This window comes from Triticum urartu, chromosome 4A (assembly GCF_056163025.1).
Source record: "Triticum urartu cultivar PI428250 chromosome 4A, HENAU_Tu73, whole genome shotgun sequence".
In the NCBI taxonomy this organism is placed as follows: domain Eukaryota; kingdom Viridiplantae; phylum Streptophyta; class Magnoliopsida; order Poales; family Poaceae; genus Triticum; species Triticum urartu.
Window position 1 is genome coordinate 487,211,285 of NC_141876.1, and position 11,911 is coordinate 487,223,195.

Here is an 11,911-nt window from a genome sequence, read left to right on the forward strand (position 1 = left end):
TCCAAGGTCCTTCATTGAAAAACTCTTATTCAAGTAGGCCTTAATGCTGTCCAAGAGTTCTATATCATTTCCCATCAAAAGTATGTCATCTACATATAATATGAGAAATGCTACAGTGCTCCCACTCACTTTCTTGCAAACGCAGGCTTCTCCATAAGTCTGCGTAAACCCAAACGCTTTGATCATCTCATCAAAGTGAATGTTCCAACTCCGAGATGCTTGCACCAGCCCATAAATCGAGCGTTGGAGCTTGCACACCTTGTTAGCATTCTTAGGATCAACAAAACCTTCCAGTTGCATCATATACAATTCTTCCTTAAGGAAACCATTAAGGAATGCCGTTTTGACGTCCATTTGCCATATCTCATAATCGTAGAAAGCGGCAATTGCTAACATGATTCGGACGGACTTTAGCTTCGCTACCGGTGAGAAAGTCTCATCGTAGTCAACCCCTTGAACTTGTCGATAACCCTTAGCGACAAGCCGAGCTTTATAGATAGTCACATTACCATCCGCGTCTGTCTTCTTCTTAAAGATCCATTTATTTTCTATGGCTTGCCGCTCAACGGGCAAGTCAGTCAAAGTCCATACTTCGTTTTCATACATGGATCCTATCTCGGATTTCATGGCTTCTAGCCATTTGTCGGAATCCGGGCCCGCCATCGCTTCTTCATAGTTTGAAGGTTCACCGTTGTCTAACAACATGATTTCTAAGACAGGGTTGCCGTACCACTCTGGTGCGGAACGTGTCCTTGTGGACCTTCGAATTTCAGTAGGAGCTTGATCAGAAGTATCTTGATCATTATCATTAACTTCCTCTCTAGTCGGTGCAGGCACCTCAGGAACATTTTCTTGAGTTGCGCCATTTTCCGGTTCAAGAGGTAATACTTCATCAAGTTCTACTTTCCTCCCACTTACTTCTTTCGAGAGAAACTCTTTCTCTAGAAAGGATCCATTCTTGGCAACAAAGATCTTGCCTTCGGATCTAAGGTAGAAGGTATACCCAATAGTTTCTTTAGGGTATCCTATGAAGACGCATTTTTTCGACTTGGGTTCGAGCTTTTCAGGTTGAAGTTTCTTGACATAAGCATCGCATCCCCAAACTTTTAGAAACGACAGCTTAGGTTTCTTCCCAAACCATAATTCATACGGTGTCGTCTCAAGGATTTCGACGGAGCCCTATTTAAAGTGAATGTGGCAGTCTCTAAAGCATAGCCCCAAAAAGATAGCGGTAAATTGGTAAGAGACATCATAGATCGCACCATATCTAATAGAGTGCGATTACGACGTTTGGACACACCATTACGCTGAGGTGTTCCAGGCGGCGTGAGTTGTGAAACTATTCCACATTTTCTTAAGTGTGTGCCAAATTCCTGACTCAAGTATTCTCCTCCACGATCTGATCATAGAAACTTGATTTTCCTGTCACGTTGATTCTCAACCTCACTCTGAAATTCCTTGAACTTTTCAAAGGTTTCAGACTTGTGTTTCATTAAGTAGATATACCCATATCTACTCAAGTCATCAGTGAGGGTGAGAACATAACGATAGCCACCGCGAGCCTCAACACTCATTGGACCGCACACATCAGTATGTATGATTTCCAATAAGTTGGTTGCTCGCTCCATTGTTCCTGAGAACGGAGTCTTGGTCATTTTACCCATGAGGCATGGTTCGCACGTGTCAAATGATTCCTAATCAAGAGACTCTAAAAGTCCATCTGCATGGAGCTTCTTCATGCGTTTGACACCTATGTGACCAAGGCGGCAGTGCCACAAGTATGTGGGACTATCGTTATCAACCTTACATCTTTTGGTTTTCACACTATGAACATGTGTAGCATTACGTTCGAGGAAGAATAAACCATTCACCATCGGAGCATGACCATAAAACATATCTCTCATATAAATGGAACAACCATTATTCTCGGATTTAAATGAGTAGCCATCTCGAATTAAACGATATCCCGATACAATGTTCATGCTCAAAGCTGGCACTAAATAACAATTATTGAGGTTTAAAACTAATCCCGTAGGTAAATGTAGAGGTAGCGTGCCGACGGCGATCACATTGACCTTGGAACCATTCCCGACGCGCATCGTCACCTCGTCCTTCGCCAGTCTCCGCTTATTCCGCAGCTCCTGCTTCGAGTTACAAATGTGAGCAACTGCACCGGTATCAAATACCCAGGAGCTACTACGAGTATTGGTAAGGTACACATCAATTACATGTATATCACATATACCTTTTGTTTTGCTGGCCTTCTTGTCTGCTAAGTATTTGGGGCAGTTCCGCTTCCAGTGACCACTTTCTTTGTAATAAAAGCACTCAGTCTTGGGCTTGGGTCCATTCTTTGGCTTCTTCCCGGCAGCTTGCTTGCCGGGCGCGGCAACTCCCTTGCCGTCCTTCTTGAAGTTCTTTTTACCCTTGCCCTTCTTGAACTTAGTGGTTTTATTGACCATCAACACTTGATGTTCCTTCTTGACTTCTACCTCTGCTGATTTCAGCATAGCAAATACTTCAGGAATGGTCTTTTCCATCCCCTGCATATTGAAGTTCATCACAAATCTCTTGTAGCTCGGTGGAAGCGACTGAAGGATTCTGTCAATGACCGCGTCATCCGGGAGATTAACTCCCAGATGAGTCAAGCGGTTATGCAACCCAGACATTTTGAGTATGTGCTCACTGACAGAACTATTTTCCTCCATCTTACAGCTGAAGAATTTGTCGGAGACTTCATATCTCTCGACTCGGGCATGAGCTTGAAAAACCATTTTCAGTTCTTCGAACATCTCATATGCTCCATGTCTCTCAAAACGCTTTTGGAGCCCCGGCTCTAAGCTGTAAAGCATGCCGCACTGAACGAGGGAGTAGTCATCGGTACGTGCCTGCCAAGCGTTCATAACGTCTTGTTCTGCAGGGAGAACAGGTGCGTCACCCAGCGGTGCTTGTAGGACATAATCTTTCTTGGCAGCTATGAGGATGATCCTCAGGTTCCGGACCCAGTCCGTGTAGTTGCTGCCATCGTCTTTCAGCTTGGTTTTCTCTAGGAACGCGTTGAAGTTGAGGACTACGTTGGCCATTTGATCTACAAGACATATTGTAAATATTTAGACTAAGTTCATGATAATTAAGTTCATCTAATCAAATTATTCAATGAACTCCCACTTAGATAGACATCCCTCTTCTAGTCATCTAAGTATAACATGATCCGAGTCAACTAGGCCATGTCCGATCATCACGTGAGACGGACTAGTCAACATCGGTGAACATCTTCATGTTGATCGTATCTTCTATACGACTCATGCTCGACCTTTCAATCTTCTGTGTTCCGAGGCCATGTCTGTACATGCTAGGCTCGTCAAGTCAACCTAAGTGTTTGCATGTGTAAATCTGTCTTACACCCGTTGTATGTGAACGTTGGAATCTATCACACCCGATCATCACGTGATGCCTAGAAACGAACGAACTGTCGCAACGGTGCACAGTTAGGGGGAACACTTCTTGAAATTATTATGAGGGATCATCTTATTTACTACTGTCGTTCTAAGTAAACAAGATGCAAAAACATGATAAACATCACATGCAATCAAATAATAATAGTGACATGATATGGCCAATATCACATAGCTCCTTTGATCTCCATCTTGGGGCTCCATGATCATCTTGTCACCGGCATGACACCATGATCTCCATCATCATGATCTCCATCATTGTGTCTCCATGAAGTTGCTCGCCAACTATTACTTCTACTACTATAGCTAACGCGTTTAGCAATAAAGTAAAGTAATTTACATGGCGTTTCTCAATGACACGCAGGTCATACAAAAATAAAGACAACTCCTATGGCTCCTGCCGGTTGTCATACTCAGCGCCATGCAAGTCGTGATTCCTATTACAATAGCATGAACAACTCATACATCACATATATATCATTCATCATTCATCACAACTTTGGCCATATCATATCACAAAGCACTTGCTGCAAAAACAAGTTAGACGTCCTCTAATTGTTTGTTGCAAGTTTTACGTGGCTGAAGTAGGGTTCTAGCAAGAACGTTTTCTTACCTACGTGAAAGCCACAACGTGATTTGTCAACTTCTATTTACCCTTCATAAGGACCCTTTTCATCGAATCCGCTCCAACTAAAGTAGGAGAGACAGACACCCGCCAGCCACCTTATGCAACTTGTGCATGTTAGTCGGTGGAACCGGTCTCACGTAAGCGTACGTGTAAGGTTGGTCCGGGCCACTTCATCCCACAATACCGTTGAATCAAGATAAGACTAGTAGCGGCAAGAAAGTTGACAACATCTACGCCCACAACAAATTGTGTTCTACTCGCGCAAGAAGAACTACGCATAGACCTAGCTCATGATGCCACTGTTGGGGAACGTTGCAGAAAACAAAAAATTTCCTACGGTTTCACCAAGATCCATCTATGAGTTCATCTAGCAACGAGTGATCGGATGCATCTACATACCTTTGTAGATCGCGAGCGGAAGCGTTCAAAGAACGGGGATGAGGTAGTCGAACACGACGTGATCCAAATCACCGGAGATCCTAGCACCGAACGGACGGCACCTCCGCGTTCAACACATGTACGGTCAGCGTAACGTCTCCTTCTTCTTGATACAGCAAGAGGGAAGGAGAGGTTGAGGAAGATGGCTCCAGCAGCAGCACGACGGCGTGGTGGTGATGGAGCTGCAGTACTCCGTCAGGGCATCGCCAAGCGCTATGGAGGAGGAGGAGGTGTTGGAGAGGGAGAAGGAGGCAACCAAAGGCATGGATCAAAAAGCCCTCCTTCCCCCACTATATATAGGAGGGCCTAGGGGGGGCGCCGGCCCTAGGAGATCCAATCTCCTAGGGGGGCGGCGGCCAAGGGAGGTTTCCCTCCCCCCCCAAGGCACCTAGGGGTGCCTTCCACTTGTGGGACTCTTCCCCTTTGGAAACCCTAGGCGCATGGGCCCCTTGGGGCTGGTGCCCTTGGCCCATGTAGGCCAAGGCGCACCCCCTACAGCCCATGTGGCCCCCGGGGCAGGTGGACCCACCCGGTGGACCCCCGGGACCCTTCCGGTGGTCCCGGTACAATACCGATGACCCCGAAACTTGTCCCGATGGCCGAAACAGGACTTCCTATATATAATTCTTTACCTCCGGACCATTCCGGAACTCCTCGTGACGTCCGGGATCTCATCCGGGACTCCGAACAACATTCGGGTTACTGCATATACATATCCCTACAACCCTAGCGTCACCGAACCTTAAGTGTGTAGACCCTACGGGTTCGGGAGACATGTAGACATGACCGAGACGACTCTCCGGTCAATAACCAACAGCAGGATCTGGATACCCATGTTGGCTCCCACATGCTCCACGATGATCTCATCGGATGAACCACGATGTCGAGGATTCAAGCAACCCCGTATACAATTCCCTTTGTCAATCGATATGTTACTTGCCCGAGATTCGATCGTCGGTATCCCAATACCTCGTTCAATCTCGTTACCGGCAAGTCACTTTACTCGTACCGCAATGCATGATCCCATGACCAGACACTTTGTCACTTTGAGCTCATTATGATGATGCATTACCGAGTGGGCCCAGTGATACCTCTCCGTCATACGGAGTGACAAATCCCAGTCTTGATCCGTATCAACCCAACAGACACTTTCGGAGATACCCGTAGTCTACCTTTATAGTCACCCAGTTACGTTGTGACGTTTGGCACACCCAAAGCACTCCTACGGTATCCGGGAGTTACACGATCTCATGGTCTAAGGAAAAGATACTTGACATTGGAAAAACTCTAGCAAACGAACTATACGATCTTATGCTATGTTTAGGATTGGGTCTTGTCCATCACATCATTCTCCTAATGATGTGATCTCGTTATCAATGACATCCAATGTCCATAGTCAGGAAACCATGACTATCTGTTGATCAACGAGCTAGTCAACTAGAGGCTTACTAGGGACATGTTGGTGTCTGTTATTCACACATGTATTACGATTTCCGGATAATACAATTATAGCATGAATAAAGACAATTATCATGAACAAAGAAATGTAATAATAATGCTTTTATTATTGCCTCTAGGGCATATTTCCAACATCAACTACTTCCCAAACCCACATGTTATATCACAACCTAATCATGCAATGTTTGAGGATTGGAACTAATGCATAAAAACTCGGTGATAAAGGGGTATGATCAAAGTGTTACTTGCCTTGTTGATGATCCACAAAACCTAGAGACTCATAGTAGCATGCTTCGCACTCCGGGTGTTCTATCGCAAACAAACAATACCATATATAAGTAATCAAGCAAAGATGCACAGGTAAACCACGAATAAGAAGATCTAACCAGAAAGTTCAACTTAAGAACTCAGGTTTGCAAAAAGAATCAAATCAAACGGAGCAACGAAACTCAAACTGCAAAAGAAACAAGATCCGATTACTAAACTGTACTAAAGTCAAATTTTACAATACCAAAATCTTGTTCAAGTTGGTTAAACGGAAAGAGGGCTTCGAGAAGAAGATCTAGGCGCTTGAATCGCCTGATTCCGATAAAGAGCGAAAAGATGAACTAAAACGAAAATCGGATCAGAAATCACGATCGAAAATAATCACGAAAAATCCGAGGAAAAGAAAACTGACGAACAGGCTAACGAACGAACGCTCGTTGTCTGCGACTAGCGGGCGAAAACATTCGTTAAAACGAACATATGGATGAACGTCCGCTAAATAACTAAACCGAGAAAACCAGCGAACCGATCTATTAAATAATAAAAAAACGAAACTAGGGTTTACGAAATAAAACCGATCGGTTTTAAAAAACGATGGCTACCTCAAACTTCGGCGGGCGGCGGCGCGGTGGCTCCGGCGGCGGTGGTCGGCGGCGATGGGCCGCGGCTGCGGGGCGCGGCAGCGGGCAGCCGGGCGGCATGGGGGCAGTGGCGGGCGGCGCAGCACGGCGGCGTGGGGCGGCAGCGGGCGGCGTGGCACGGCGGTGGCGCTAGGCGGCGCTAGGGTTAGGGTTTGGGCGGCGGCGGGGCTGGTTGGGCTGCGGTGGGCTCGGCGGCGCGGCTTATAAAGAGGGGTTGGGAGGAGTCCGGGCCGGATACGGCCCGTAGGTCGGTTTCCTTTTTTTTTAAATAATTCCGACGCGCAGAAAAAGAAAGAAAAGAAATACTAAACAGACTCCAAAAATCCCGAAATAAATTTTCCCCGTCCTCTAAAAATAGGCCGGACAAGGTGAACATTTATTTAGGCCTAAAATGCAATTTTGAAAAACGCATTTGTTTTCCTAATTCAAATAAAATAGCGATAAAACTCCGAATAAAAATCTTATTCGATTTTAATATTAAATCTCCAATATTTCTTTATTTTGAGGAAGTCATTTTATCCTCTCTCTTTTATTTTTATAAAAGAAATATTTGAAGATAAAATAATTAAAATCAAGTGATCCTCTTTTCAAAATTTGAGGAAACTCAAATATGAAAATAACGAAATTCTCAACTCTCTCCGTGGGTCCTTGAGTTGCCTAGAATTTCTAGGATCTAGCCAAACGAATATGCAATAAAATATGATATGCATGAATGATCTATGTATAACATTCCAAATTGAAATTTTGGGATGTTACAAACCTACCCCCCTTAAGATGAATCTCGCCCTCGAGATTCGGGTTGGCTAGAAAATAGGTGTGTGTGGTCTTTGCGAAGATCATCCTCTCGTTCCCAGGTGGCTTTGTCCTCGGTATGGTGGCTCCACTGAACTTCACAAAACTTGACAACCTTGCTACGGGTGACTCGGCTGGCAAATTCAAGAATCCTGACTGGCTTCTCCTCATAGGTCAGATCACTGTCCAACTGAATCGCTTCCAAGGGCACTGTATCTCTCAGTGGTATATCGGCCATCTCAGCATGACACTTCTTCAACTGTGAAACATGAAATACATCATGAACGCCTGACAATCCTTCTGGTAACTCCAACTTGTAGGCAACTTCTCCCATGCATTCCAAAACACGGTATGGTCCTACAAACCTCGAGGCTAACTTTCCCTTAAATCCAAAACATTTAACACCTCGCAGGGGTGAAACTCACAGATACGCTCTGTCTCAGATTTCATAGACTACCTCCTTGCGTTTTGAGTCTGCATAACTCTTCTATCGGGACTGAGCTACCTTCAGTCTATCTCGAATCAGTTTAACCTTCTCTTCTGATTCCTTAATCAAATCTGGTCCAAACAACTGGTTGTCTCCAACTTCATCCCACATCAGCGGCGTCCTGCACCTTCTTCCATACAGGGCTTCGAACGGTGCCATCTTCAGATTGGCCTGGTAACTATTGTTGTATGAGAACTCCGTGTAGGGCACGTTGTCATCCCAACTAGATCCATAATCTAGTGCACAAGCTCTCAACATATCCTCCAGAATCTGGTTGACTCTCTCGGTCTGTCCATCTGTTTGCAGGTGAAAAGCTGTACTGAACTCTAGTCTGGTTCCCAAAGTTTCATGCAACTGATTCCAAAACTTTGAGGTAAACTGGGTTCCTCTATCTGATACAATGGTCCTCGGAACTCCATGCAAACATATGATCCTGGTCATGTATATCTTGGCCAACTTCGCACTTGTATAGGTGGTTTTCACTGGGATAAAGTGAGCCACTTTGGTCAAGCGATCAACTACTACCCATATAGAATCATATCCTGATTTGGTCCTGGGCAATCCGGTGATGAAATCCATGCCAAGCTTATCCCACTTCCATTCGGGTATCGGCATAGGTTGTAACAATCCTACTGGCTTTTGATGTTCTGCCTTCACTCTCTGACATACATCACATACGGCTACATACTCGGCAATATCCTTCTTCATACTAGTCCAGCAGAAACACTCCTTCAAATCCAAATACATCTTGGTGTTTCCGGGGTGTATCGAGTATGGTGAGTCATGAGCCTCCTGAAGTATTAACTTCCTGGTCTCTGTGTTATTGGGCACATAAACACGGTCCTCAAACCACAAGGTGTCGTGTTCATCCTCACGAAAACCTTTGGCTTTTCCTTTGCTCATTCTCTCTTTTATTTCGGCAATCTCTTTGCCATCCTTCTGAGCTTCTCGAATCTTTCCTAACAATGTAGACTGAACTTCCATTGTTGCAACAAAACCTCTAGGAACAATCTCCAATCGAATTTCCCTAAGATCCTCTGCTAACTCCTTTGGCAATCCTGTGCTTACGAGGGTGTTAGCATAACTCTTCCGGCTCAAAGCGTCTGCTACGACATTGGCCTTGCCTAGATGATAGTGAAGCTTCATGTCATAATCCTTTATAAGCTCCAACCATCTCCTCTGCCTAAGGTTCAGCTCCTTCTGTGTGAAAATGTACTTCAAACTCTTATGATCAGTGTACACATCACAACGGTTTCCAATAAGGTAATGTCTCCAAGTCTTCAACGCATGCACTACGGCAACCAACTCCAAATCATGCGTGGCATAATTTAACTCATGCGGTTTCAGTTGTCGCGAGGCATACGAAACAACTCTTCTGTCCTGCATCAGTACTCCTCCAAGTCCTAAGCGAGACGCATCGCAATACACTTGGAAATCCTTGCATATATCCGGCAGAATCAGCACTGGGGTTGTAGTCAGACATTTCTTTAACTCCTGAAAACTCGCCTCACACTCTTCCATCCATTTAAATTTGGTATCCTTCTTCAATAACTCCGTCATTGGCTTCGCAATCTTGGAAAAATACTCAATGAATCTCCGATAGTATCCTGCGAGTCCAAGGAAACTGCGGATCTCACTAACTGAAGTGGGTGCCAACCATTCAGTGACTGACTGAACCTTGGTGGGGTCTACTGCTATACCTTCTCCTGATATAACATGTCCAAGGAATCCAACTTCCTTCAACCAAAACTCACATTTGCTGAACTTGGCATACAACTGATGTTCCTTGAGTTTCTCGAGAACTAAACACAAATGCTCCTTGTGCTCCTCTTCATTCTTCGAGTATACCATTATATCATCAATGAACACCACAACAAACTTATACAAATATTCCATGAACACCTTGTTCATCATGCTCATGAAATAGGCAGGGGCGTTAGTCAGTCCAAATGACATGACCGTATATTCATATAACCCGTACCTTGTGGTAAATGTGGTTTTAGGTATATCCTTCTCCCGGATCTTCAGCTGGTGATATCCTGATCGCAGATCAATCTTCGAAAACACCTTAGCTCCTTGCAATTGGTCAAACAAATCATTGATCATCGGCAGTGGGTATTTGTTCTTGATCGTCACCTCATTCAACGCACGATAATCAACAACCATTCTTAGAGGCTTATCCTTCTTCTCAACCAAAAGCACTGGGGCTCCCCATGGTGATGAACTCCGTCGGATGTAACCTTTCTCCAATAACTCCTTGATCTGCTTCTTAATCTCCTCCAGATCATTTGCGGGCATCCGGTAGGGTCTCTTTGCTATTGGCCCTGTACCTGGCAATAGCTCTATCAAAAACTCAATGTCTCGATCCGGTGGCATGCCTGGTAACTCCTCTGGAAAAACATCTAGGTAATCCTTCACCACAGGCACTTCCTCCTGAACAACTCCCGTGAGGGTATTTACTTGGCTCCTCCTAGGCGCATGCCTAGATACATACTTGATACTTTTTCCCTCCGGGGTGGTGAGATAAATCGACTTACTAGCACAGTCAATGCTTCCTCCATACTTTGACATCCAGTCCATGCCTAATATCACATCCAATCCTTGTGACTCCAAAATTATTAGGTCTGACAGGAAAACATGGCTACCAATGGTTAAGGGTATCCGGTCGCACCATCGGCTAGCCATATACTCTGCACCAGGTGAACTTACTAACAGAGGGGTCCTAAGGGCTTGGGTTGGTAGTTTAAACTTATCCACGAATCCCCTTGATATGTATGAATGTGATGCACCAGTATAAAAAAGAACAAGGGTGGTAAAAGACTTAACCAACAGCTTACCGATAACTGCGTCTGGCTGCCCTTCAACCTCCTCCACATTAACGTGGTTCACTTGTCCTTTGTTGAATGGATTGGGCTTCTTCCCAGCGCTCCCATTACCGTTTCCATTCTTCGCTTCAGGGCACTCCGTGGCATAGTGTCCAGTCTTCCCGCACTTGAAGCAAGTAATGTGACTTAGGTCTCTCTTGGCGGGTGTGGCTGGATTGGAGCAGTTCTGATTGTTGCTTGTTCCGTTCCCAGTCCCATTCTTGGAACCATTGTGGTTATGGGAACTTCCTCCGTTGTGGTTATGACCTCCATGGTTATGAACAAGTCCTCCCGAGTTCGGGGTCAGACGAGGCTTCTGTTGAGCTCCTGCGTTGTACTTTCCTTGTCCATACTTCCTTTTGCGGCTCTCAATTTGCTGCTGCTTCCCTTCAATCATAAGAGCCTTGTCTACCAACTTCTGGTAGTTGTTAAATGTTGCCACCATCAATTGCATGCTAATATCATCATTCAGCCCTTCCATAAACTTCTCCTGCTTCACGGCATCTGTGGCCACATCGTCAGGGGCATAACGAGACAGCTTACTAAATTCATCCACGTACTGCCCCACAGTACGGTTCCCTTGGCGCAAGTTGCGAAACTCATGCTTCTTCATGCTCATAGCTCCTGTTGAGACATGGGCGGTGCGGAATGCTTGCTGAAACTGATCCCATGTAACAGTGGCTATAGGGTAGGTGACAGTGTAATTCTCCTACCATGAGGCTGCCGGTCCATCCAACTGATGTGCGGCAAAACGCACCTTCTCAGCATCTGTACATCTGGCAGTGGTTAACTCCGTTCCAATCCTGCGGAGCCAATCATCTGCCACTATCGGCTCGGTGCTACTGGAAAACACCGGCGGCTGCAACCTCAAAAAGCAGGCC